At 42.9% G+C, this 27904-nt stretch overlaps 1 long non-coding RNA gene across 1 annotated transcript; it reads right to left on the bottom strand.

Moving 5' to 3' along the window:
- Window positions 1–15432: 15432 nt before the first annotated feature.
- Window positions 15433–18530, bottom strand: LOC112446729 (uncharacterized). The gene is made up of 2 exons (XR_009494610.1): window positions 18446–18530; window positions 15433–15879 (listed from the first exon to the last, which is right to left on the bottom strand). It is a non-coding gene; the product is annotated as an uncharacterized lncRNA (long non-coding RNA).
- Window positions 18531–27904: the final 9374 nt, after the last annotated feature.

Genomic DNA, 27904 nt, shown 5'->3' with positions numbered 1-27904 from the left:
TCATCACAACCTTTCTTATCTCCTGTTTGTTCTCTTGAAAATCCATTATCTTGTCTTTCCATAAATGCCTTTCTCCATCTTCCCTTCACCTAATATTAAGATGGTATGTAAATCCCAAATTCTAACCACTCCTTTGAGTTCTCACAGAGTTCTCCTGCTATATGCACATTGCATAAATAAACTCTGTTTTCTCTTCCTGTTAATTGGTCTTTATCAGGTTAATTTGCAGCTCCCATTCACTTAACCTAAGAGGGCAGATAAAAAGTTTTCCTTCCCCTACAATTTCAGTTGATTGTATGAGGCCCACCCACATTAACAAGATAATCTCCCTTACTTAAAGTTAATTGATCGAAGATGTTAACACATCTATAAAATACCTTCACTGTAACCCAAACTTAGATTAGCATATGATTAAATAATTGGGTAGTATAGCCCAGCCAAGTTGACATATAAAACAAACCATCACACAAGGGAAAGAAAGGATGGATAATGTTAAAAAAAGAAAATTGAGAAAACATTAGGAGGATTTGGTGATTGGCTAGAATGTGGGGTTGGGGGCTAAAGACAAAGGAGGTCCAAGGTTTTAGGCTTGGATGCAGTGGTTTGCAACTATCCTCACTTCTGGCCCACCCTTAACAATGAGTACTGTGTTTCCACCCTTAACTTCCATCTCTTTTCCTACCCTGAACAATGGCACACATATTTCTCACAAGGATTGGGGTTAAGGACACAGTGTGTGGCAGTGTAACAAAGTTCTGCACAGGGAAGGTCAGTGATTGTGGCCCTATAGGAGTAATGCTTTGCTGCTGCTGCTGCTAAGTCACTTCAGTCGTGTCCGACTCTGTGCGACCCCATAGACGGCAGCCCACCAGGCTCCGCCGTCCCTGGGATTCTCCAGGCAAGAACACTGGAGTGGGTTGCCATTTCCTTCTCCAATGCATGAAAGGGAAAAGTGAAAGTGAAGTTGCTCAGTCGTGTCCGACTCTTAGCGACCCCCTGGACTGCAGCCCACCAGGCTCCTCTGTCCCTGGGATGCTTTAGGTAAAAGCAATTATGACGGGGACTTCCCTGGTGGTCCGCTAGCTAAGACTCCACACTCCCAGTGCAGGGGGCCTGGGGTTCAATCCCTGGTGAACTAGATCCCATATGTTGCAACTAAAGATCCTACATGCTGCAACTAAGGTCTGGTGCAGCCAAATAAATATTATAAATAAAACTAATCACAATGGAAGTATTACCATGGCTGTTACAGAAAGAGCAGTCTGTTACCTAAGAACTGAATAATTGGACAGGACGTAAAAAGAGCAAGAAATGACTGTGAGAAAATTTTCTGAGGTAATTCTCTTGAATTGTCACTTTCCTCTGGGCAGCGACATACTGACTGGTTAATGCACTTGCTTTAATCAATTGAAATTTAACAATTAGTATAACCTTGAGCACAGTTTACAAGCTTTCTGCACTTAACATGAGATTCATTTATCTGGGTTGGTGTTTTCCTGAGTTTCATTTCTATTTTTAGGTTTGGGTTTCTTTCTAAGTGACACACGGGTAATACTTGTAAATTATAAGCTTGGCGTTTTGGCAAGGGTAATAACGAAAACCTGAAGCATGGAGATTAAAAGCCCTGCCTGGCCAGGTTTTAAATTGAGTCTGGATGCACTTCACTTACTCTGTTAGACTGGTAACTTGTTGCCAACAGAAACCTAAAGAAGTGCTTTCTGCAATTAATATGTTAACTGTCATTAATGGCTTTCGTTTCTCCAGACAAGCCTACAGCATAGGCATTAGTCTTTAGTCTTGACAAACTGGTTCTCAGAAATGAAAGCACCTGCGTTGGAGAACAAGCACAGAAGAAACAGTGAAGCTAGCAGCAAAATGCTTTCTACCTTCCAAGGTGAGCTATAAAACCTTGAACTTAGAAGCCAATACGAAGGACTTTATTTAATGTGTCAGAAATGACACACGCTCCATAGCCTCCAGTCTAAATCTGAGTAAGCCAGCAGACCACTTTCTACAGCCCCCAAAGCGCCAACCCTCTGGCACACCCACCACCCACTTCTCCAGACCAGCACTTCTTCACTCTGTAGCAGCTGTTCTCAAAACCTCACTTGATTCCTTATACTTTCCTCAAGATGTCTACAAGCCCACTTTCTTACATTTCAGCTACAGTGTGAAAGTCGCTCAGTCATGTCCGACTCTGTGTCCCCATAGACTGTAGCCTGTCAGCTATAGACCAATGGCTATAACACAAAACACCAAGCACTCTGCCTACTTTATCTGGTCTGTCACCTTATCTCTTCACTTTACTCTGTTGCTGTGAACTAAGCATTATTGTTGTTGTCATACTCATTGTATCACTGAGCAAAGTGAGCTTGAGAGAAATAAAGTAAGACCTCACATCTTATAAGTGATAGAAATGAGATTGTACCCTAGTCCTTTTTAAAAAAAATTTATTTTCAATTGGAGGATAATTGCTTTACAATATTGTGCTGGTTTCTGCCATACATGAATCAGCCATAGGTATATGTATGTCTCCTCCGTCTTGAACCTCCCTCCCACCTCCCATCCCATCCCACCCCTGGTCGTTTTGAATCCAAATATTGCACCTATCATTTTACCTTCTTAGTTTATATAGGATCATTTTCTGAAAAAGGGATGGCTTTTCTCAGTTTGCCTATCAATAAGTGTGTGTGGAGGAGTCCTACAGCTTAACTACATGGTGGACATTTTCCAAAACCTTTGTTTACTTTGCATAAACAAAGAGTTGGTTTAGGCTTCTGAATTGTCCTTAAAGCTTCTAAAGGACACTGTCCATCTTCCATTTTGAATCTCTTTGGTGTGATGGAGGGGATTCCTTCATAACTCAGTTGGTAAAGAATCTGCCGGCAATGCAGGAGACTCTGGTTCGATTCCTGGGTGGGGAAGATCTGCTGGAGAAGGGATAGGCTTCCCATTCCAGTATTCGTGGGCTTCCCATGTACTGGAAGAGCTAAGGGCCCATCAGTAAATGGAGCACCACAGTTGGGGGATTCAGGGAGGCTCCGTAGGCTCCACACTCCCTGGGAGGAGGAAAGGTCATTGGCTCACAGACCCTGAACTCTAAGGTAATACCAAGAGCTGCCAGTTCCTTTCCCCCACCACTATCACACAGCAATGTGAATGCACTGTTTTCAAGAGGATTTTATTTCTATTATCTCATCCCAACTGCAAACACTATTCTCAGAAAATTAAGTTGTGAGAAACCTCTATTCTACCCTCCACTTTGTGTGCTGGTACAAGAAAAGTAACAATATAAGCCTCCTCCTGGTTAATTGCAGTTAATTCATGCCTGGTTCCAGGCTGATTGTCCACAGGAACCAGATCATTTCTCAATCTCAGTTTTGCTTGTGAGGACATGAGCTAAATTCTGTGGAATGATGATTATCTGTGAAAGATTCCCAGGTGATGGGGTTCAGGGCACTCGCAAGGGGCTTTGAGAGCTGAACTTCAAATGTGGGCTTTTTGTTTCTAACCCCGCTCCCTGTCCCTGTTCTTAGAGGCTGACAATTGAGGGCTGTTGTCAGAATATCTGTGATTGTTTCATCATCTACATCTATCTCAAGGACAATGAAGCTACATCTATAAAGACACAGTTAGAGCTTTTCTTGGAATTCTGGGTTTAAACTACCAAGGATCTGCCATTTATCGGCTCTAAAAAGTTATGAATTACTTAACTTCTCCTGGTCTCAATTTCTTATTTTCCTAGTGGAGATAATAATAATAAAAACTACATCAGAGTTTCTTATAAAATAGGTAAGTAATAAGGACCTGCTATCTTATTAGAGCACAGGGAACTCTACTCAATACTCTGTAATGACTTATATGGGAAAAGAATCTAAAAAAAAGCATGAATATATGTATCTGTATAACTGATTCACTTTGCTGTCCACCTGAAACTAACACAACATTGTAAATCAACTATACTCCAATAAAAAAATTTTTTTTAAGTGTAAAAAAATAAAAGATGAAATGAGGGACCACGGGTGGTCCAGTGGTTAGGGCTCTGCACTTTCACTGCCAAGGGCCAGAACTCCATCCTCTGGTTGGGAAACTAAGATCCCACAAGCTGTGAAGCATGGCTGGGAAAAAAAAAAAAAAAAAGATGAAAGAGGTAATATCTGTGAAATTAAGATGCTCGTTAAAGGTAACTCCTGTATTTGAGTTAATTATTATTAGTTCTTACTAAATGATACTTTGGGGCAAGGATAAATTTTACTAGGTATTCCAATCACACCACCCAGGCTACCTTGGGACAGAATATTTCTCATTAGTATAGTATCTAAGGAAAATGGAAATTCTTTCCAAGAACAAAACTATAAAACCAAAACACAACACAAAGACAGATGTAGACTCTGAGTCACAGTTAAATGATTCACGAAAATGAAGCATTCTTCTGTCAACCAGAAGGAGTAGGATGAGGAGGAAAGGTCATCGATAAAAGCAGCACACAGCTGGAGTCAGGTATTACCCTGCCCAGAAAAGAGTGCCTTCTGTCAGGCTACTTCCTGGATCCTGCCTGTACCTCCCCTGTGCTTTATCTCCTGCTCAGTGGGAATAATTCTCATTTGCATTCAATGCATTTGCATCCATATGCTTTATTATGGAGGAGGAAATGGCAACTCACTCCAGTATTCTTGCCTGGAAAATCCCATAGACAGATGAGCCTGGTGGGCTACAGTCCATGGGGTCCCATAGAGTTGGACATGACTAAGCGACTAACACACACGCTCTATTATCTTTCATATTTAAATCCTGCCCCTATTGACCCCATATTCTCTCTTTGGTCACAGTACCATTTCTCTGCCTCCCATGGTGAAAGTGTTAGTCGTTAGCCATTCCCTTCTCCAGGGGATCTTCCTGACCCAGGGATCAAACCTGGGTCTGCGTCATTGCGGGCAGATTCTTTACCGTCCTACCATCCGAGCCACCAGGGAAGCCATAGAGGGTTTTGTTGTTATTGTTGTTTGGCTATGCCATGCAGTTTGTGGGATCTTAGTTCCCTGATGAGAGATTGAACCCAGGCCTCCCGGCAGTGGAAACACAGAGTCCTAACCACTGGACTGTCAGGGAATTCCCTAAATAGAGGTTTTGAAAGCACTTCTTCCTAACTCCATTGCCCACATCCCATTGACTCTTCTACCCTTTCCAGTCTACCTTACCCTCCCACTGCTCCAATGAGGAAGCTTTTGATGAGGCCACCAAATTCAATAAATACCTTTCCATCCTCATCCTACTGGACTTCACAAGGAATGGCTCCTTGTAACACTCTCCTTGTGGAATCTGTGACACTACCTGCTCTTGGTTCTTCTGCCACCTGTTTGGTTGTGCCTTTTCAGTTCCCTTTGTTAACACACTGGCTTATACCCAACAACTCATTGCAAAGAGTTCCTTCAGTCCTTAGGTTCTCCTCTTGCTCTATACTCTGTTCTTAGGCACTATAACTATCCTATCCCAATTGCTTTTTTCCAGTAATTCTCAGATTTCTACCAGCAGTCCAGATCTTCCCTATATCACGAGACTGACTATCCAACTAGTATTTCCTATCTCCACCTGAAAGTCCTCCAAGAATCTTAGACTGAACATGTTAAACCTGAAATCACTCTTTGATGCTGCTTGCCTCTTTGCAACATCCGTCTTTATTATTTCTCACTTCAGTTAGGCACTACCAACCATCAAAAGTTCAAGCCAGTAACCTGAAAGCCATTCTCAATCCCTCCCTCATGTAACCTATGATATTACACCAGGCCCAGAGCCATAAAATCTGCCTTCAACAAGTGTCTCAAATGCAGACATCTCTGCTGTCACCCATCGTCTTCTCTCATCTAAACTATTGCAAACAACCTCCTAATTGGTTTCTCTTTTCTCTATGTCCTTCAATCACTTCTCTTTCTTCAGATCAGATCATATCAGTCGCTCAGTTATGTCCGACTCTTTGTGACCCCATGAATCACAGCACGCCAGGCCTCCCTGTCCACCACCCAACTCCCAGAGTTCACTGAGACTCACGTCCATTGAGTCAGTGATGCCATCCAGCCATCTCATCCTGTCATCCCCTTCTCCTCCTGCCCCCAATCCCTCCCAGCATCAGAGTCTTTTCCAATGAGTCAGCTCTTCGCATGAGGTGGCCAAAGTACTGGAGTTTCAGCTTTAGCATCGTTCCTAAAGAAATCCCAGGGCTGATCTCCTTCAGAATGGACTGGTTGGACCTCCTTGCAGTCCAAGGGACTCTCAAGAGTCTTCTCCAATGCCACAGTTCAAAAGCATCAATTCTTCAGCGCTCAGCCTTCTTCATAGTCCAACTCTAGCATCCATACATGACCACAGGAAAAACTATAGCCTTGACTAGATGAACCTTTGTTGGCAAAGTAATGTCTCTGCTTTTGAATATGCTATCTAGGTTGGTCATAACTTTCCTTCCAAGGAGTAAGCGTCTTTTAATTTCATGGCTGCAGTCACCATCTGCAGTGATTTTGGAGCCCAGAAAAATAAAGTCTGACACTGTTTCCACTGTTTCCCCATCTATTTCCTATGAAGTGATGGGACGGGATGCCATGATCTTCGTTTTCTGAATGTTGAGCTTTAAGCCAACTTTCTCACTCTCCACTTTCACTTTCATCAAGAGGCTTTTTAGTTCCTCTTCACTTTCTGCCACTTTCTTCACACCTGCCATGGTGTCATCTGCATATCTGAGGTTATTGATATTTCTCCCGGCAATCTTGATTCCAGCTTGTGTTTCTTCCAGTCCAGCGTTTCTCATGATGTACTCTGCATAGAAGTTAAATAAACAGGGTGACAATATACAGCCTTGACGTACTCCGTTTCCTATTTGGAACCAGTCTGTTGTTCCATGTCCAGTTCTAACTGTTGCTTCCTGACCTGCATACAGGTTTCTCAAGAGGCAGATCAGGTGGTCTGGTATTCCCATCTCTTTCAGAATTTTCCACAGTTTATTGTGATCCACACAGTCAAAGGCTTTGGCATAGTCAATAAAGCAGAAATAGATGTTTTTCTGGAACTCTCTTGCTTTTTCCATGATCCAGCGGATGTTGGCAATTTGATCTCTGGTTCCTCTGCCTTCTCTAAAACCAGCTTGAACATCCGGAAGTTCACAGTTCACATATTGCTGAAGCCTGGCTTGGAGAATTTTGAGCATTACTTTACTAGCGTGTGAGACGAGTGCAATTGTGCGGTAGTTTGAGCATTCTTTGGCATTGCCTTTCTTTGGGATTGGAATGAAAACTGACCTTTTCCAGTGCTGTGGCCACTGCTGAGTTTTCCAAATTTGCTGGCATATTGAGTGCAGCACTTTCACACCATCATCTTTCAGGATTTGGAAGAGCTCAACTGGAATTCCATCACCTCCACTAGCTTTGTTCGTAGTGATGCTTTCTAAGGCCCACTTGACTTCACATTCCAGGATGTCTGGCTCTAGGTCAGTGATCACACCATCGTGATTATCTTAAGAGAGGTGCCTTGGAACATTAAATAGTTGGGAGAGACTCTAGGATCTTTATATCAGGCCTTTGCCTATCTCTCTAGGCTCTTCTTAGACCACTCTATGCCCACCCTAGTTATTCTTCAACCATGCTTCTCTCTCATTTCTTGTCAAGCTCCTTCTGGACACAGGGGTTTTGCATACACTGTTTCCTTCATGTGGAGTCTCCTTTTGTCTCCTGCCTTACCACCCTTCCCCATACCTGGCTAACTTCTATTCAACTTCAAGTCTCAATAGTCTCAGAGAGGACTTTCTTAACCTTCTGATCTAAAATTCTCAATTCCCATAACTTTTCCATCACATTTACTACGATTCGTACATTTAGTAGTATATTTATTTGTTAAATATCTTCAGTATATAGTCATTCTTACTGCAGTGCCTAGGACATCGAAGGCTCTTAATAAATATTTGTTGAATAATGAGTAGATTAATATTCTTCTGACAGGTATGTTCTGTTATGAAAACAGATATCAAAGCCTGGTGCCAGTAAACAGTTAAGTCATTCAACTCATGTCAATACCCCTTGCTAGGATTCTAGGCTTGTCAACCAGCCTTTTGATAACTTGCATTCTCATTTCTAATTCAACTATCTTCAGGTCCCACAGGGTCATAACTTAGTCTACCAGAGTTTTAACACCAAGTTTTCTGATTCGGTGGCTCTTCTGTAGCAAGCCACCTGCCTCAGCCCACAAAGTGTCCCCAGGTATGTCTCAGGGTTCCCTTCTCTTTTGAAGAGAAGGGTTCCAGCCCCTCTGCTTCTCTGGGGAATGTTATCCTTCCCAAGGGGCTCTCTCCAGGGTTTTCCCCAATGACACAGCCCTCAAGGATCCACTTACTGCTCTTTATCTTTTGTCTTCTTCTGGGACTCTTTTCCTTCCAAATCATAGGTCCCAAGTCAAACTTGTTTGAACACAAAGAAGGCCTGATTAATTCTCATGATCCTGGAAGAGCCGAGGCTGTGCCTGGGGAAAGCAGGGAGCCGAAACTCCAAGCTCTGGCTCTCTGCCCCTCATCTCAGCCTCTTCTCTTTGGTGGCTTCATTGGGTCATCCTGTAAATAAGTTCTTTCCATTTATTTGGGGACATAGCACAGCAGGTCTAAAGGTTTCATGCCCAAGTACCACATACCAGTGGGGGAGGGCTTCCCCCACCCTGACTCTACTTAGAGTAATCTGAGGGAAGGGTGTTAGCTGACCAGCCACAGGCCTTGCTTGAGTCCTGTGTGGCCAGAGATGTGGAATCTCAGGTTTGGAATGAGGGGACAGAAGGAGGGTGGTGCACTACCAGAAGAAAGAATGAGAGTGTGGGAGGCAACATCAGAATGCCCACCATGCATTCTGGAGAAGTTGCCTGTTATGGGCTGAATTGTGTTTCCCAAAAGACACGCTAAAGTCCTAAACCCCAGGACCTCAGATGTGACCTTATTTGGAAATAAGGTCATTGCAGTTGTGTTACAGTTGATCTTTGAACAAAGGAGTTGGGATGGGGGTGGAGGGGTAGGGACAATGACTCAGTTGAAAATCTGCGTGTAACCTTAGTTTGCCCCCCATATCCTTGGTTGCATATCTGTGGACTCAGTCGACTGTAGATCATGTAGTACTGTGGACCCATGCAGTGTGAACCTGTGTTGTTTAAGGTTCAGCTGTAGTTAAGATGGTGTCACACTGTGAGTCGTTACCTCATATAACTTGTGTCCTTATAAGAATTATTCTCAACATCATTAAAAAATGATGAGGGAGATTTTATTCAGGTACCATCACAGTAGGGGGTTTTTGCAAGTATGGAAGAGAGCTTGGGCTCGATTTTGAACACAACAAGGAAAAGTGGAAATTTATAGCAAGAAATCAGGGGGGGAGATGGTCAGTGGATGGAAAATTAATAAGAGGAAAAGGCAACCTCTCTTACTGGCCAGAAGAGAGATCTTTGATTAGGTTGACTCAGTAACTGTTAAGTTGGGCCATTCTATTTCTCATTGGAAATGAATAATTTGGCATTCTCTTTTATTCATTCCTGTTTTTGAGCTTTGTTAGTGAGTTAGTATCTGAGTTCTTTTAATTTGGGGCTACTGATTAAAGATTCCTAATCAGCAAAAGTGGAAGCCAAACCTCTTGGGTGTATATGGAGGGGCAATCAGAAAACCAGGTGATATCTGTCTCTGTGACATTACCTTATTCTTTTCCATTTGAATGTCTTTGTGGATAAAATGGACTCTGCTCATAACACTCTTACTGCCCATGGACCCTGCCTTTCAGTCCTAATTGAGGATTAGAACTAAATGTGGCAGTTTTTGCACTTTATCCCTAAAAGCTGCTCTGATTTCATCTCTGATTTATTTTTATCCTATAAAAAGTAAAATGCTCCCAATAGATTAACTCTACTGTAATTTGGTGGTTGCATGAAATTCCCAAGGATATTTGTCCTTGGGCATAATTTTTTATACAACTAAGTAGTTATGAGCGTCTATAAGCGGGCATGGATACTTGACTTCCAATGAGATGCTTTACAACATGATAACCTTATGCCATATGTTAGGCAAATATCTTGGCTGTAATTCACAGGCAACTGACACATTAATAGATCCTCTGCCGTTCTCATTGTGGAGACTCTGTGCTAGTGGCCTTTGTCTACTGTGAATCTGACAGAGGGGCAGGATTAGCTCACTGATGCTTGGAACACAGTTGACAAGGGATTTCATGAAAACAAAGCCAAACAAACGAGGCAGCTTCCACAGGCACCTGGCTGAATAAATTAAAGTTGATTGAATCCTCTGTTACAACGATGACAGAAAAGGAGGTAAAATATGCCTCTCTTAATGAGTTTCTTTACAATCATTAACTATTTAAGACTTGCTCTTCCAGGAAAGCAGCAACTTTGCACGACACCTTCTACTGATTCTGGGCCCCAGAGGTATTGCTCATGCTTTCAGCAAGCAGAGTCACTAGACAACATTGCTTCCAAGCCAGTGCTGGCAAGGAACCCAACAGTCTCTTCCCCTTGGCCTGCCCTGCCCTACTGAGTGGCCACAAGGGTATGGACTCAATGAGGGAGAAATTAAATATTCCAGAAGGAAAAAGACTGAATCGAAGTAACAGTCTATAAAGAACCATGAAAATAATGAAAAAATAAGTACATCTTCTACATGAAGAAGAAAAAAAAATAGAATCAAGGTTTACTAATACACTTGGCATTAATAAACATTCTGCCACTGGATTTAACATTATTTATGGATCATTCATTTGCTATGAGTTGGCATTACCAGCAAGCATGAGGTACTCAAATGCAAAAGTACAGAGGAAAAGCCATTTTCACTTTGTAAAAATGAGCGCATACAAGATTACACAAGTGCCCTGTGGAATGGTGAAAGTCTGCATAGTGTGGTTTTTAATGGAGTCACACCTGTCCAAACAGAAATCCCCATCAACCTGCTATTGTGCTTGCCTCCACTGAGAATATCCACCGACAGTGTTCTTCAAAAAGACAGCAAGGTCAGCTTCAGAAGAACTGGGTTCAAATACACTGAGATTTAAATGTTACCTGGGGCTGAAAGGAGGTTAGTTTTTGCCCATTAGTAAATTGTGGTTGGCCAGAGGGTTAGCTACTACTCTTAGTGGACTGATGTTTGATTTTTATGTGGGATTGGGGTGCCAACCCCAAATAGGAAGTGATACGATGGTTGTAGAGAATAAACAAAGCATGTGAAACAGCAAGAGAGGTGCAGAGAGGCAGCATGTGTAGTAGGAATACTCACTAAACCAGCTCCAGAAAACTGGTATTACTGCCATTTGCTAAACTCTATACTTTTTCAGCAAACTACCTTCATTTTGTGAGCCTCAGTTTCCTCATGTGTAAAACTGGGGTCATTGGACTATTATCAGAATTAAATAGGATATATATATGTAAACACAAACATATGAGACACAGTTTGCACATGAAAATACAAACTTCCCAACTACCTTACTACAGGATAAGCTGCAATTGTGAAGGGGAGCAGGGTAGGGCGACCAGTGGAGCATGCAAGGAGCTTCTGAAGTGCGGCCAAAGTCAGAGACCACTGCTTTAACTGATTAATACTAGGCTTCATGTAACTATTATAATCAGTGCTAGACCTCACCCGGGGCTTTTGGCAAACTTTCTCTGTAAAGGGTCAGTTAGTAAATATTTTAAGCTTTGCGGTTCAGGGTCTGTCTCAACTACTCATCCCAGCAGAGCAGAAAAGCATCCACAGACAAATAAGAATAAGCTTGATAGTGTTCCAGTAAAAGTTTATTTTCGGACACTTAAATTTGAATTTCATGTAATTTTCACGTGTCATGAAATACTATTATCTTTCTGATTTGATTTTTTCCAACTACTTAAAACCGTGAAAACAATTCTTAGCTCATGGCTCATACAAAATACAAAACCAGGTGACAGGGCTGGATTCAGACTGTGGCTGAAGTTTGCTGACGCCCATTATGGACGCTGGATTCTTTTCTTTATATTTGTTATCTTCTTGAATTCAAATGTCAATCTGATGAGTTAATGTCAGGAAGGGAACTCATTTTATGGAAGAGAAAATTGACCTTGGGATCAGCTGGGTGACACTGGCAAGTTTCTTCACGTTTCTCGGCCTCAGCTTCCTCATCTACCTTGCAAGCTTGGTACAGAATTAAGTGAGTTCAGACACATAAAGCACATGTACCTAACACATGGTAAGTGCCTCACAAATGTTAACTGCTATTAATACTTCCTCAAGCATTAAAAAACTCTTCCACAACATGATATTTAATGACAGCATAGCTTTCCATGTAGATTTTCATGACTTACTTAACAAAGACTCTAAAGTTGAACTTTTAACTTATCCTTTATTTTCTGTCTTCAAAAGGAACTCATAATTACTTTGTGGAAAAAATTTAAAATGGAGATAAGAAAAATAAAAATTGCCCATAATGCCATTACAGAGAAATTATAACTGCTATTAAAACATGATGATGTATGTTTTTCCAGGTTTGTTTGTATTTTTAAACAAAGGTGGGGGAATTCCCTGGTGGTCCGGTGGTAAGTATGTCATGCTTTCACTCTCGAAGGCCTGGGTTCGATTTCTGATTGGGGAACTAAGATCCCACAAGCCACACAGCACACCCCAAAAAGAAAAATAAACAAATAATCAAAGTGGGGGTTACACTGGACATACTGTTTTATAACATGGGCTTTCATTTATCACGATAGTGAAGGGCTTCTTGACCTCTCAGATCCTGATTGTGAGCTCCTGGTCTCTGCTTCTATTATCCTAGACTAACACGTGGCTGCCCACTGCTCATGTCTATTCCCGTAAGGGAGACTGGGCTGACCATTTGGTCCTCTTGGTATTATAGTTTCTTACTATCAAACTATAAATTGGCAGCTGGTTTTGTACATAAGTTTCTTAGGAGTTTAGTTACTGTTAGCTCCCACTGTGAGCCCTAGCGATTACCTCCAATACAGCAAAATAGGGAGTTTGGGGATCTTCAAAGCTGAGGATCTGGGCATTATGACTTAAATAAAGTCAGGCAGTCCTGACTGCCTGAGCAGTCTGAGCAACCAGTCAAATCCTGTCAGCCTCCTTCCCTGACATCTTTATTTTGCTTTCTTTAAGTGTCTTACCAATGATTATACGTGATGACTGGTATTTATCATTTTAAATGGCAAACGACTCTAAGTTGCTGTGGTGAAGAGCAAGTTCAGACACAGTTGCTAGAGACTAGGTGAGAGTAGATGCCCCTTTGGAGTATTATTTGAAGTGCTGACTTTATACAAAAATGCCAGATTATCTCTCCCACTGTTAAAATATCTTGTTATACTTCCCCTTCCTCTTTATGGTATCAAGGAAGTAAGTATGTTGACTTTAGGACTCAAATTTTGATCTGGTTTTGATTAAACCTAGGTTTACCACCCTATGGTAACTTTTCACATTGTTGAGAAAAAGATGAACAATTACAATGAATTTTCTGTGGGTGTAGATGCTTCTACAGTCGATTTAAATATCTAAAAATCTCACCACAGTGTGTCTGACTCTTCTCATCACGCAGGCACTGGCATGCTCTAGACCTAAACTGGACTGATTTGAAAAGACTACTGACTTGTTATTTGACCCCCTGTGTATACTCTGGGCAGTGAAAAGAAAGTCGAATGCACTTAATTTTTGAAGTCAAGCTGTTTATTGATCTGGAAATTGAGTCTGTATACCTGCGGCTAATGGCTGAGTGCGTTTGTATGCTCTCAGTGACATGAGCAATTCCCTTTCACCTGTGACAGGGCCAAAGCAGAGGCACAGGGGCCTGAATACAAACACGAAAAACACCTTACCACCTGGGAGTCGGAGGCAGGTTCAGGCACATCCATTCCTTGTGCATTTGAGCAGCTGTTTCTACTGTATTGCCCAGAACAGCAGATGGGAGAGTCAGATTAGAAACCAGTAAAACAGTGGTCCCCTAACCCTTCAATCTTTTCCTACTCCACCTCCTGCCAAAAAACCAAACAAAAAACCTAAAGTGGCACTTTGTCAACTAGACATCAACAATCTTCTTTAGCCTAATTTCCAAGGAAAAATTACAAGGATGGTTAAAGTCCTTTTAAAACACACAAGAAGCAATTATTGAACACTTACTACTACAGATGCCTTGCATAGTCATATTCATGGTTTATTTCACCTAATCACAGTACCGGGGCAAACAGCTTTTTAGCTGACCTCATCCAGAGGATGAGGCCTAGCTGGCTAGTAACACAATCAGGGTCAGATATCCTAAATGACAGAATCCAGCTTTGAAAGCAGACCTACACCCTCAAACTTGTGTGCTTCCCATGACCACACTACCACATTCTAGAGCAGAACCTTTTTAGCCACAGACAGCAGCTAGCAGAAAGCCACTGCAGGAGGAAGGGCCCAGAGGAAAACTGCTGGGGGTGGGGCGGGGCAGGGCAGAAGCCCATGCCATGTGCGCGTGCAGTGTTTTAGAATCTTTTCTTCTGAAATAGAGAAGTGTTCATACCCAGGCATGTCTCTCAAACATTCATTCATCCAGCTTGGGCACAATAGAGATGTCGGCTGGTTGGCAGCAGGGGTGGGGGGCGGGGCCTCAGGAGCTGCCACCTTCCTGGTACCGCAGGCATAGGGCCGGAAGTGCTGATACCTGCCCTGAGGCGGGTGCTGGGAACCAGGAACTGTATTCAGAGCTCAGGAATAGGTCTGAGATAGCGAGTGACCTGTGCCTGGAGTCACAGGAAAGTGAAAGCAGCAGGAAGCACTCTGGGCTAGTGGGGTTTTTGTTTTGTTTCGCTTTTTGCAGGGCCTCCCCACCACACCTGGCACAGTGTGACAGTTAAGTTGGCTGGAGGAACTGGGCGGCCGTCCTTCCCCACCTGCCATTCAGCTCCCCCTACTCTGATCCCTTGAAAAAGCATGGCCTGAGGCTGTGTGCGAAGGAGCAAAGAGAGACTCCATTCTTCCCCCTCCTCTTCAGGGAGGGCAGTGGGCCCACAAAGGCCTGTGGGGCCAGTGTGTACTGGCCGGGAGGTTGGGACTGCAGGCGTGGCTCTGCTGCCTGAACCTCTTCCTTGGGGCACGTGCTCTGTGTGACGCCGTGGTGTGCCAAGGTGTGGTAGGAGCAGGGTGGGCTTCAGGGTGTCTGGAAGGAAATGGACCTTCTTCCCTCCTATCCTACTTTCCCCCATAGTCGGCAGTTTGGAGGCAGAGATCAGGACAAATCCTAATTCTATTACTAACGCTAAGTTCTGATCATGACAGGTGGAAACTGGAACTCAGAAGGACCCTGAAGTTGGTGTGGAGGAAGGGCAGGGGTCCAGAGGTGGTACTGGTTATCTGTGTCTCTGTAATAAATTAACAAAAGCAGAGCTGCTTCAGGTCAGGAATCCAGGTGTGGCTGAGCCAGGTGCCCCCACGCTGAAGGCCTTTCATTTATTATCTCAGTTTCTTGGGGTCAGGAATCCAGGTGTGGCTTAGCCAGGTGCCCCCAGGCTGAAGGCCTTTCATGGCGGGGCGGGGCACTACTGCCATTGGCCAAGGCCGTCCTCTCAGCTGAAGGCTCAACTGGTGGAGAACCCAGTTCTGAGCTCACTCGCGGTTACTGACAGGAGTCAGTTCCTCACAGGTTGTTGGCGGGAGCCCTCCCCTCCGTCACAGGGCATTTCAACAGGGCAACTAGCTTCCTACAGAGCAGGTAAGGTGGGGGAGGGTGCCTGAAAGGAGCAGCCTGTCACTTTGGCCATCTTCTCTTCTCCAGAATCACATCAGGAAGTCCAGCTCACACTCAAAGGCATGAATAGCAGGAAGCCATCTCAAAGGCTCTCTGTCAGTGTCTCAGCTGGAACCTGAAGAGTGAAGAGAAATTGACTAGGTGAAGAGGAGGGGGTGGGCAGTGGCTGGTAGGGTGGGCTGCAGCTGTAACTCAGTGTGGCTGTGGGGAAAGTGCCTTCCTTGGGAGGAGAGTGTGGTAGAGACCAGCAGGGCCCAGAGGGTGTGTAACCTTTGAACCCAAATTTGTGAAGGTGAACTTTATCCTGGGAGGATGGAGAACTTAAAGCTGGAGACTAAAATTGATAACACTGTTGTGGAGAGAATGAGGCAGGCCATTGGGGAATTTTGGTCTAGGGAGTGACTGAAGGGACAAAATAGAGTCTAGAGATACGAAGGAGCTGGAATTCGTGAGGCCGAGAGACTGACTGTTGCCACCTTGTATGCAAGTTCAGCAGAGTTTCTGGTATCCCCAGGTTCCTCCTTGAATAATTTGGGAGAGCCTTTCTCTGAGATATGAAACACAGGGGACAAACATGGTGAGGAGCTCAATATTTGAAAAACAGGGAGTGTGAGGTGCTTTGCGGGACATCCGAGAGTAGGTGCTCTCTAGGCAGCTGACATGGGCATCTGGAGGGCTTCCCACAGAAAGAGTGAGAGATGCAAATTAGAGAACAGTAAGCACCCAATGGCGATCAATGATCGATCGTGGGAGTGGATAATATGCCCACCAGAGTTTCCAGGACACCTTGAGCAGCAACAGTGCTTTGAAAGACAGTACAAGAAGACAGGCCAGTGAACAACAGAAAACCCTAAATATGCTGCCAGGAAGGAAAACCAGGAGCCATAGGAACCAGAGAGAACACAGGGCAGTAAGTGTCAAGCAAGGACTGCAGAGCCTGGAGAGCTGAAGCCTGGGCCAAGTGGGGAGGGAGGTGAAAAGGAATGTTCTCCAGAAATGCAAAGTGATTTAATATTTTAGAAGTTAAAGCTGCCATTTCAAAATCCCATTTTAAAAGACAAACAAAATAGATAAACATTTAGGCATCAGTTCCCTAAAAGATCACCACAAAAGTCACAAGTGAAGTCGCTCAGTCGTGTCCGACTCTTTGCGACCCCATGGACTGTAGCCCACCAGGCTCCTCCATCCATGGAGTTTTCTAGGCAAGAGTACTGGAGTGGGTTGCCATTTCCTTCTCCAGGGGATCTTCCTGACCCAGGGATTGAACCCGGGTCTCCCGCATTGTGGGCAGATGCTTTACCGTCTGAGCCACCAGGGAATCCCAAAAGATGGCCAAGGAGGCTTAAAAACAACAAAAAAAACAGTTCCAGGGGAGGTCCCAACCCTATAAAATTAGTCTCTCAAAAAGGAGGCAGGGGCAACTGTAATTTTTTTTCTAAAAGTAGCTAAATGATTTTGAAGTGTAACAAGATTTTGAAATCACTCATTTAAACCTCTAAGAACTACTGGTTCATACTTGGCTTAAGCTCTTTCAGAAGAATTAAAGTGACAGAAAAATTCGTAGATTGCTGAACTGCAAGAAGCTGATTGTTAAATTTAAGACTTTAATAGGAAATTTAAAGCAATCAAGAAAATAAACTCCCCCACAAAGCTAATTAAAAAAAAACCCACCAACTATAAAACACATCTTGTATGTTTATTATCAAGAAAAATGGTAATGATGGCAATTAAGACTATAAATTTAGTTGAGAGTAAATGAGAGCTAGTTTAGTAAATAAAACTGCCTGTAAACATTTGTAAAATAGTTCTCCTCCTCCGTATGGTTTGTAAAAGAACCCAGTGGACCTCAGAAGAGCTGGGGCTGGTTCCTGGCTCTAGCAGGGTGGGAAGTCCTCATTGTTTCATAAACCAAGAAAAGCTCCCCAGCTCATGGTTGCCTCTTCTCTGGGAAAACCACAAGCTCCCTTCTCAGCACTCTGAGAGCAGTCTGGGCTGCATGGTTCCCTCCACTTCCTTACTGCTTTCCTTTGTCCCTGGAGATTTAACTGTGAGCCTCCAAAGTGCATTAAAAGCCCCTTCCAGGTCCTTTGGGGACCCCTGTCCTCATAAGTTCCACAACCAAAGAGCAGCCTTTCACATACAAACTCTCTAGACCCCACCTTGGGCCCCTCCAGACTGGCAGCAGGCCCCCAAGGACTTACCTCCTATCTTGTGGAAACATGTTTCACAGTTCACCAACTCACCCCTCCCCTTTCTCCAGGACTTTAACTTCAAATAGTTTTCTCACTTCTACCTTCTCTTGCTGTCCTTAAAGACACGTATACTGGTTTTTCATTAGTTTTAAAATATTAACTCATCAGGAAATGAAAGTAGCAGAGGGAAAGGCGTTAATCACAGCTCCCCTCCCTGGCCCAGGGGGAGCCTCTCTAGGAAGGCTCAGATGTTTACATCTTCAGGTCAAATTGCTCCAAACAATGGTTGCCCTTAGGTTTCCCCTCTTGGGGCAGAAGGTGCCTAATTTCACTGGTCTCCCACCGCACACAAGGATTTCTCTGGCCTCCTTATAGTATTTCTTTAAAATTACTTAAATCTCAATCTTATTAGTCCACAAAGAAAGGCAAATAAAATACTTTTGTTTTATCAAGATGGCAGTAAATAAATAAAATGAAGCTTGTTAATACCTAGTTAGAGCCAGCTCGCTGGGAAGCTGACTAATTCTTGCACCGCTGGAGGGGTTCTGAATCTAGAGCCTTAAATGTGTGCATACCCTTCACAGTAATCCCACATCTAGGAAAATATCCTAAGGAAATAATCAAGAGATGCAGTCAAGGATTTAAGAACAAAGAATATTCAGGGCAAAGCCATAACTGAGAAAAACTGGAAAAGAAAGACGTACGTGCCTCCCAGGTGGGGCTTGGCTCCACAAACCCTCCAGCACCTCGATGGTGGATGGGGCGCGCCCAGCCACGCGGTCATTCAGGTGGCAAACGTTTACTAGGTACTCTGCATTAGGCACTTGGCTGGGTAAACAAAACAGGTTAAGTCCCCCCCGCCCCGCCCCCGCCCGAAGATACACTCAACTAAAATTCATGATCTAAAACAATTCTAAAATTGTTTACATTGTGTTTTTTGGGGGGAAGCCGATTACACACTGTATCACTCCCCCTCTTTCAACCCCTGCCATAAGCAGTTACCAAATCCGAATATTTTTTCCTTCAGTGGCTTTCCCTAACCGACCTCTTCAATTCCTTTTCAAAAGCAGATCCTAAGGCTCTGAGGTAACCTGATAACAGCGGAAAGAACACCCACATGGAAGTCTTCCGATTGGTTTCTAATTTCAGGAAGTTGCCGACTTTGGGCAAATCACGTCACCTCTGGGACTGTTTCTTTCTTTTTAACCTTTTATTTTGTATTGGGGTATAAGCTGGTTAACAGTGTTGTGATAGTTTCAGGTGAACACCAAAGGAAATCAGCCTTACATATACATGTATCCATTCTCCCCTCCGGGATTGTTTCTAATCAAAATAAAAGGCTGGCCTTCATCTTTCTCGGAGTCCAGTAATTTTTGACTCTGACAGAACCATCCGTAGATGAGGAAGTCTCAGCCCGTGGCTAAAAGGAGGGGGAGGCAGGGAACCCCTTGAGGATCTGCGCATTTCTGTCTAGGGAGTTCCCAGAACACCGACAAGGTAAGGGGCCGCCTCCCTGGAAGGGGGGCGAAAGTGTAGAAGTAGGCGGGCCTGTGGCTGGGGAAGGCCGGGAGGTGGCGCAGGCCCCGCCCAGGCCCCGCCCAGGCCAGCGCTCTGCGCTCCGCTCTCCTGCCTGAGCCGACTCCAGGCCCACAAGGTTGGTAAGCAGGCAACGTCCTTCCTTCCGGTTGTTATTTAATGTTAATAAAAAAACAGCTCATGATTATTGGGAGCTTCCAGGTGCAAGATAGTGTGTCGGTGGTTTAGTTACCTCACAACCAAAGTACGAGGTTCATTCTGCTAATTCCCATTCTTAGGGCAAAACGGAGGCTTAGGAAGTTTACAGAATTGATAGAAGTTACGCGGGTAGTCGCAGGGTCCAGGGCTCTTCACTTGCATACTGCCCAGTCTGCCTCTTTTCCCGAGAGGGCAGTAAGACAGTCTTCCGTTTTACCCCTCTTTCCTGCTTGAGAAGACTGGAACTCGGGTCATTATGTTGGTGAGAATTTGTTGACTACCAACCGGGAGACTGGGTGGCCGAAATTTAGGAAGTTTGCAGCTCATCTTGGAATCTGTTGAAGCCCCCTGCTTTCATTAAGAACCCCCTTCCTCCCGGCCCCTCGTACCCCACAGCCTTTCCCTGTCCGGTTAGGGTGAAGGGTCAGTGCTGAAAGGACAGTCAGGAAGGAATAATTCTCATCTCTTCAAAAGGAGAAAGAAATTTGCAACCCAGAGGAGCTCTGCTCTTGATGCTCAGTTTGTACTTTGACCCTTAAGATCTGCTCTGAGAAATTTCCTGTGACCTGTTAAGCTTTGTTGCTACTAAGCAGTACGGAGTTTTGACATTAAGGTCTACTTAATTCAGGAATTTAGATTCTATGAGCTCCTTGAAATTGTACTGAAAAGTAGCTTGTGCATAGGTGTATTTTTCTAGGGTGAGTGTTTATAGCGGTCCTTGGATTCTCAGAGGGGCTTACAGCTGCCCAAAGGTCAAGAACTCCAAGTGACATATTCAGTTCAGTACAGTTCAGTCGCTCAGTCATGTCCGACTCTTTGCGACTCCATGAATCACAGCACGCCAGGCCTCCCTGTCCATCACCAACTCCCGGAGTTCACTCAGACTCACGTCCATCGAGTCAATGGTGCCATCCAGCCATCTCATCCTCTGTCATCCCCTTCTCCTCCTGCCCCCAATCCCTCCCAGCATCAGAGTCTTTTCCAATGAGTCAGCTCTTCGCATGAGGTGGCCAAAGTACTGGAGTTTCAGCTTTAGCATCATTCCCTCCAAAGAAATCCCAGGGCTGATCTCCTTCAGAATGGACTGGTTGGATCTCCTTGCAGTCCAAGGGACTCTCAAGAGTCTTCTCCAACACCACAGTTCAAAAGCATCAATTCTTCGGTGCTCAGCCTTCTTCACAGTCCAACTCTCACATCCATACACGACCACAGGAAAAACCATAGCCTTGACTAGACAGACCTTTGTTGGCAAAGTAATGTCTTTGCTTTTGAATATGCTATCTAGGTTGGTCATAACTTTCCTTCCAAGGAGTAAGCGTCTTTTAATTTTGTGGCTGCAGTCACCATCTGCGGTGATTTTGGAGCCCAGAAAAATAAAGTCTGACACTGTTTCCACTGTTTCCCCATCTATTTCCCATGAAGTGATGGGACCAGATGCCATGATCTTCGTTTTCTGAATGTTGAGCTTTAAGCCAACTTTTTCACTCTCCACTTTCACTTTCATCAAGAGGCTTTTGAGTTCCTCTTCACTTTCTGCCATAAGGGTGGTGTCATCTGTACCACCCTTAAGGCAGATATAACCACCACGGGAGGTTATTGATATTTCTCCCGGCAATCTTGATTCCAGCTTGTGTTTCTTCCAGTCCAGCGTTTCTCATGATGTACTCTGCGTAGAAGTTAAATAAGCAGGGTGACAATACACAACCTTGACGTACTCCTTTTCCTATTTGGAACCAGTCTGTTGTTCCATGTCCAGTTCTAACTGTTGCTTCCTGACCTGCATACAGATTTCTCAAGAGGCAGATCAGGTGGTCTAGTATTCCCATCTCTTTCAGAATTTTCCACAGTTTATTGTGATCCACACAGTCAAAGGCTTTGGCATAGTCAATAAAGCAGAAATAGATGTTTTTCTGGAACTCTCTTGCTTTTTCCATGATCCAGCGGATGTTGGCAATTTGATCTCTGGTTCCTCTGCCTTCTCTAAAACCAGCTTGAACATCCGGAAGTTCACGGTTCACATATTGCTGAAGCCTGGCTTGGAGAATTTTGAGCATTACTTTACTACGTGTGAGATGAGTGCAATTGTGTGGTAGTTTGAGCATTCTTTGGCATTGCCTTTCTTTGGGATTGGAATGAAAACTGACCTTTTCCAGTGCTGTGGCCACTGCTGAGTTTTCCAAATTTGCTGGCATATTGAGTGCAGCACTTTTACAGGATCATCTTTCAGGATTTGAAATAGCTCAACTGGAATTCCATCACCTCCACTAGCTTTGTTCGTAGTGATGCTTTCTAAGGCCCACTTGACTTCACATTCCAGGATGTCTGGCTCTAGGTCAGTGATCACACCATGTTGATTATCTGTGTCGTGACATGTGGGTGCTAGTAAAGAGGAACAGAGATGCACATCTGGCGGGAGTGGACAGGGGAGAAGGGAAGATGGAGGAGAGGGGTATTCAGGTAAGACTTCACAAAGAGGCGGGATTCTGGTATTGGGGGTGGGGGAGCTGACATTTCTTGCACTCTTACTGTGTGCCAGGCATTGTTCTAGACCAAAATTTACAAGGATTAGTTTGTTCTTATAACAACCTTATGAGGCAAATAAGATTATTGGTCTGGCTTTGTAGATTCATTCATTTAACAAATATTTATTGAGCGCTGTGTGTCAGGCACTGTTCCCAGAGCTACAGCAATTAACAAAACGATCAAAAATGTATCCTTTGTGGAACTTGCATTCCTGTGGGGAGACAGATGAGGAAACCAGGTTCCCAGAGACTTAAGTGATAAACAAGGGTCTTCAGCTAGTAAGCAGCAGAGATTTGCAACCAGGCAGTATGGCACCAGAAGCTGTACCGCTTCATTTATTTATTTATTTTTAAGGAATGGTTAATAATTTTAAACAATTGAAAGCTTAAATTTTCTGTGCAACAGAAAATCCCCAAACCTAAAAGGAAAGTGAGAAAATACTGACATCATATAGAGCAAAGAATAGCTCCAAAATGTTTTTAAACTATAAGTCAAAGCCGCACATTAAAAATGAATGGGAAAAGGTTACTAAAATAACTCAGAAGAGGAAATACATAATCAATAATGTTGAATACTGGCTTCCTGAATTATCATCAAAACTTTCTGTTTATTGCTTGCACAGTAAGGAAGAGCTTTACCTTGACAGAGTCTTAGTAACCTATCAGAGGGCAAAGGGTGGAGTTTGGATATTTACTGAAGTTTTGGAGATTGGTCTAAGGCAGAACTTTCCATGGGGAAGGGGGCTTGGTTAAGTTTGGGTAGGATCATGATACAATAATTTGGGATTAATGGACACAGTCCTGCAAGGGTTTTAAGGAAAGAAGATTAAAGAGTCACTACAACATGCCAGAGACATTACTTTGTCAACAAAGGCCCATCTAGTCAAGGCTATGGTTTTTCCAGTGGTCATGTATGGATGTGAGAATTGGACTGTCAAGAAAGCTGAGTGCCAAAGAATTGATGCTTTTCAGCTGTGGTGTTAGAGAAGACTTTTGGGAGTCCCTTGGACTGCAAGGAGATCCAACCAGTCCATCCTAAAGATCAGTCCTGAGTGTTCATTGGGAGGACTCATGTTGAAGGTGAAACTCCAGTACTTTGGCCACCTGATGCGAAGAGCTGACTCATTTGAAAAGACCCTGATGCTGGGAAAGATTGAGGGCAGGAGGAGAAGGGGACAACAGAGGGTGAGATGGTTGGATGGCATCACCGACTCAATGGACATGGGTTTGGGTAGACTCCGGGAGTTGGTGATGGACAGGGAAGCCTGGCATGCTGTGGTTCACGGGTTTGCAAAGAGTTAGACACAACTGAGCAACTGAACTGAACTGACAACATGCCAAGTAAAAAACCTAGAAGCAAAAATGCAGGTTGTCTTTTTTGGAAGAATGTATAACTGTGACTGCAGTTGTACGCCTGCAATTCTTTTATGCTAGTGCTTGTTGGGTCTGTCTAGATTGACCTGACCTCTTCTAGCCTTTGGCATCAATGCCTTCAGTGCTTGTGGATAAACAAGTGATGAAACTAAGAAGCTAATAGAATGAGGTAGAAGGGAACGATTGATAAATCAAGTTATTGGGTTTTTCCTTTGTTTAAAATCACATTTTAATTATAATGTGTGTATTCTCAACTTTTCAGTTATATTTTTAAAAAAACCTTGAGGTGTCATTGACATTCAACAAGTTTCATATACTTAAAGTATGCAATTTTGACATGAGTATGTACTCATGAAACTTATCACTGCAGTTAAGATTATGAATATATCTGTTACCTCCAAAGTTTCCTTGGGCTTCTGTCAACCCCTCCCTCCAGGCCCCTCTCCAAGCAGCAACTGATTATCTTTTGTCACTACAGGTTATTCGCATGGCTCTTTTTTTTTAAATTGTTTGCATCTGTGTTGTTGCATGTATTAATAGTTTACTGCTTTTTATTGCTAAGTAGTATTTCATTGTATGGATATATCACAAATTATTTATCCACTCATCTGTTGATTATATGGTTGATTCCAGTTTTGGGCTATTACAGGTGAAACTGTGATTAACATTCATGTGCAAGTATTTTTGTGGACATATGATTTTATTTCCTTTCAGTAATTAATTACTTCTTAATAGAATGGCTGGATCATACTATTGGTATATGTCAAAGTTTTTAAGAAACTGTCAAACTGTTTTCCAATGTAGTTGTACTATTTTACATTGCCGTCAGCAGTGTATGAAAATTGATTATTATACATCCTTTACCATTATTTGATCTGGCCAGTCCTTTCGATTTTAGCCATCCTCAGAGGCATGCAATGGTATCTTATTTTAATTTGCATTTCTCAGATAGTTAATGATGCTGAACATCTTTTTGTGTGCTTTTTGCCATCAATATGTCAGGAGGGCTTCCTGGTGGGTCAGATGGTAAAGAATCTGTCTGCAATTCTGGAGACCCTGGTTCATTCCCTGGGTCGGGAAGATCCCCTGGAGAATGGAGTGGCAACCCTCTCCAATATTTTTGCCTGGAGAATTCTATGGACAGAGGAGCCTGGTGGGCTATAGTCCATGGGGTCGCAAAGAGTTGGACACGACTGAGCAATTAACACAAAAAATGTCTTCTTTGGTGAAGTATGCTTTCAAATCAATTGTCACTTTTTGTTGTTGGGCTCTTTATTGCATTCTGAGAGTTCTTTATGTATGTTGGATACAAGTCCTTTATTGTATATGTGATTTGCTAATGTTCTCCTAACCTGTGGCTTATTTTTGCATTCTTCTAAAAGTATCTTCCAAAAAGTGTACATTTGGGCAGGGACTACTTAGTCTGGGGCCCGGCAGATTTGTTCTCATCTCCTTTCAGATCAAATATGCTCCACTAGATCCTTGGTTAGGCCAAGAAACATACAAGGTTGGTTTCTTTCCTTGTGTTTGTTGGAGCTGGAGGTACTGTAGCAGCACTGTATGCCTTGTATCTGGCATTGTCCAATCAGTTGGAACAGAAAGAAGAAGCCAGAAGAAACTGAATCCCAGTGATCAATGTGAGTTCTATTCAGTGAATGTGGATTACAGTAAGTCGAAGAAAGAAGGTCCAGACTCCTAAATGAAATGTTTGACTATAAAGCTGCTTAGAATGAAGGTCTTCCAGAAGTCATTTGTAAAATTTTCTATTTAACCAGGAAATATTTCCCCCTTAAATGCATGAAATCATGCTTGTGTATTGTGTTGAGGGTTTACACTAATTAATACATGTCTGAAACTTGAACAAAAAGCATATATACATTCTTAATTTTTGTTTAGTCAAATTTATCAGTTTTAAGGACTGTATTTATTTGTCATATCAGAAATCTTTGCCTAACCCAAGGTCATTTACTCTATATTCTATCAGTTTTTTAATTTTAAAATTTACATTTATATCTGTGATCCATTTTGAGTTGATTTAAAATATATGCTGTGAGGTGTGGATCAAACTTCATTTCTTTTGCATGTAGTTATTCAATTGTTCCAGGACCATTCACTGAAAAGACTATCCTTTTGACACTTCACAACCCTTATAACTTTGTTGAGCAATTGAGCCTATATATGTGGGTGTGTTACCAGACTTTTTATTCAGTTGACCTAGATTTGTCTAGCTTTACCTTAATTTCCCCCACACTGTATTAATCACTGTAGCTTTAAGTATAAGCACTAAAGGGGTTCCCAGGTGGTGCTAGTGGTAAAGAATCCACCCGCCAATACAGGAGATGAATCCCTGGGTCTGGAAGAGCCCCTGGAGTAGGAAGTGGCACCCCACTCCAGTATTCTTGCCTGGGAAATTCCATGGGCAGAGGAGCCTGGCAGTTTACAGTCCACGGGGCTGCAAAGAGTTGGACATGACTGAGTGATTGAGCACACACACACACAAGTCCCCTACATATGAATCTTCAAGTTACAAACTTTCAAAGAAAGAATGTTCTGTCAACATTAGGCATGAGTGAAATTGCCCTTTCTCTCCTATTGCTGATGATCCTTCAGCTTTACCATCTCCCACCTTCTCTCCCTCCTACAGTCACTAACTCTTCTTGCTTATTCACTTAATGCCAGCCTCTGTATACCAGCTATTGTACTGTACGACTGTACTTTTCAAAGTACTGTACTGTAAGATTAATAATGTTTTATTTTTTGTTTTTATGTATTTATATTAAAAGTATTATAAACCTATTACAGTATAATGCTATATAGCCAATTGTGTTAGCTGGGCACCTAGGCTAACTTTGTTGAACTTACAAACAAATTAGACTTATGAATGTGCTTTTAATATGAAACTCATTCATATGTAGGGGATTCACTGTATTGAAATCAGGTAGTGTAAGTCTTCCAAGTTTCTTTTTAAAATCTAGTTCCATATAATTTAGGCTCTTCTAGGGCTTTCAAATTCCATAAATTTTAGGAACAGTTTGTTAAGTTCTGTGAAAACGATTGCTGGGAGTTTGAATTAGGTTGCGTTGACTCTATAGATCAATTTGGGGAGAACTGACATCTTAATAATATTGAGTCTTCTGATCTAGGACCACACTAGAGTTCTACATGTATTTAGGACTTTAGCTTTCCTCAGTAGTTTTCAGTGAGTGAGTCTTGCCTATTTTTTGTCAAATTTATCCCCAGGTATCTCAGATTTGTAATGCTGTTGCATATAGAAATGCAATTAATTTTTGTACCTTGACTATATATCTTCCGACCTTGCTAATCTCACTCACTAGCATCAGTAAGTTTTTAGTAAATCCCATAGGATTGTCCATTGATAAATGGACAATCATTAATCATCTGTGAATAAAGACAATTTTACTTCTTTCTTTCCGATCTTTATGCCTTTTCTTTTTCTTATTTTATTGCACTGATTAGAAACTACAGTACAGTGTTGAATAGAAGTGTTAAGAGTGGATGTCTTTGCCTGTTCTTGATCTTATGGGGGAAGCACTCAGTATTTACATAAAGGATGATGTTAGCTGTAGATTTTTGCAGATGACTTTAAGCATTTTCTAAGCCATGAACCCAGTATATCTGATATGAGGAAGATGTGAGGAAGACTTTCAGGTTTTTTTCCTAAATCTTGAATGAACAGTCAGATCAGATCAGATCAGATCAATCGCTCAGTCGTATCTGACTCTTTGCGACCCCATGAATCGCAGCACGCCAGGTCTCCCTGTCCATCACAAACTCCCGGAGTTCACTGAGACTCAAGTCCATCGAGTCAGTGATGCCATCCAGCCATCTCATCCTTTGTCATCCCCTTCTCCTCTTGCCCCCAATCCCTCCCAGCATCAGAGTCTTTTCCAATGAGTCAACTCTTCGCATGAGGTGGCCAAAGTACTGGAGTTTCAGCTTTAGCATCATTCCTTCCAAAGAAATCCCGGGGCTGATCTCCTTCAGAATAGACTGGTTGGATCTCCTTGCAGTCCAAGGGACTCTCAAGAGTCTTCTCCAACACCACAGTTCAAAAGCATCATTTCTTCGGCGCTCAGCCTTCCTCATAGTCCAACTCTTGCATCCATACATGACCACAGGAAAAACCATAGCCTTAACTAGATGAACCTTTGTTGGCAAAGTAATGTCTCTGCTTTTGAATATGGTGTCTAGGTTGGTCATAACTTTCTTTCCAAGGAGCAAGCGTCTTTTAATTTCTTGGTTGCAGTCACCATCTGTAGTGATTTTGGAGCCCCGAAAAATAAAGTCTGACACTGTT

This window comes from Bos taurus, chromosome 5 (genome assembly GCF_002263795.3).
Source record: "Bos taurus isolate L1 Dominette 01449 registration number 42190680 breed Hereford chromosome 5, ARS-UCD2.0, whole genome shotgun sequence".
NCBI lineage: Eukaryota > Metazoa > Chordata > Mammalia > Artiodactyla > Bovidae > Bos > Bos taurus.
Note: the sequence above shows the minus strand (reverse complement) of the source record. Positions and strands in the feature narration are given on the sequence as shown.